We start from the raw sequence: 1,321 nt of genomic DNA on the forward strand, positions 1-1,321 counted from the left end.
TAAAACATACAAAAATATATGTCCAAAGTTATTTTTAAATGGCCAGTTAGTACCACCGATTTCAGAATATTTATTGAATTCTATTGAGTGTTTTTTGTGCTACGAAAGGACATTTATATATTTTACCATTACGGAAATGCTATTGTTTTGAACCACCTTAATCCATCAACAAGGATTTCGTTTGCAAAAATCGCATTCATTCGCTTGTCCATTGTGAATGGCAATAATTTAAGACGACGGAAAGAAGAAGCACTAATAAATTTGACAGCTAAATCAAAGTGGACAGACAAATTTGGACAAAGTTGGAGCAAAGTACCAAAAATGTAAGTGCGATACAGTACACTTGAAATTAATAATTTTAAACGATTCCTTTAAAACAGGTATGCCATAACTCGTTCACTGATTCGTTCACCTGCCCTGCGTCAGGGTGTACAAAGGCTGCAGGTGGCTGCTCCGGCTCGGCAAGTCACTTTGAAAGTTGTACCTGCAAGTGATGCGGTTCCAACGGAGACATTTGATGAGAAAAATCAACGTCTTGGACGTGAATTATCTCCACATTTAACCATCTACAAACCACAATTAACATCGATGCTGTNGCACTGACTGGTTATGCTTGGGCTTTGGGTCTAGGTGCATTGATGTCTTCGCAAGACATTTCACACTACGTTACTATTATTGAAGGCCTGCATTTGGGGTCTGCGACATTAGTTGCACTTAAGTTTGCCTTGGCCTTTCCATTGGCATTTCACTCTTGCTGCGGTGTTCGCCATTTGCTATGGGATACCGGCCGTTTTCTAAAAATTACTGAAGTTTATTTGACTGGTTATGTAACTCTTGGTATTAGCCTCATACTGTCGGCTATTTTGGCTTGTTTGTAAACATATAACTGAATCAATTGGATATTTTTCTTGTTACCTTATGTTGCAGAGACCTTATTTAAATTTATTTGGAATATTGGAAAATTAAAGTGATCTTAGCGAAAGTAAATAACGATACGTATGTAGTTCTTTTTGAGTATTAAAACTAACCGAGTGCTTAATTTTGCATTATGCAATGGAAAATTTATAGATCTTACCTAACTGGAGATGTAGCGATAAGGCGTTTAACCTGTTCCTCGCAATTTCAGGAGAACTTATTTCTTCAATATAACCGAATTTTAACACTTCCGATGTCTTACGAAATTCATATCCTACCAAATCGCATATCTATAATACGAGCTCACAAGCATATTTATTCAGCAAGAGTTCATGGAGAGAGAGAGTTATTGAAGGTGGTGAGCGACACCCGCCTAGAATGTTGGGGCAAGCTGTCCGGCCAGGCA

At 37.9% G+C, this 1,321-nt stretch overlaps 1 pseudogene; it reads left to right on the forward strand.

Annotated features, from left to right (window-relative positions):
• Nucleotides 1-380: 380 nt before the first annotated feature.
• On the forward strand, nucleotides 381-995 carry LOC108355854 (succinate dehydrogenase cytochrome b560 subunit, mitochondrial-like; annotated as a pseudogene).
• The last annotated feature ends 326 nt before the right edge of the window (nucleotides 996-1,321 follow it).

Source organism: Rhagoletis zephyria, unplaced genomic scaffold, assembly GCF_001687245.7.
Source record: "Rhagoletis zephyria isolate East Lansing unplaced genomic scaffold, Rhagoletis_zephyria_1.1 Rzeph_scaffold_51051, whole genome shotgun sequence".
NCBI classification, from domain to species: Eukaryota; Metazoa; Arthropoda; class Insecta; order Diptera; family Tephritidae; genus Rhagoletis; species Rhagoletis zephyria.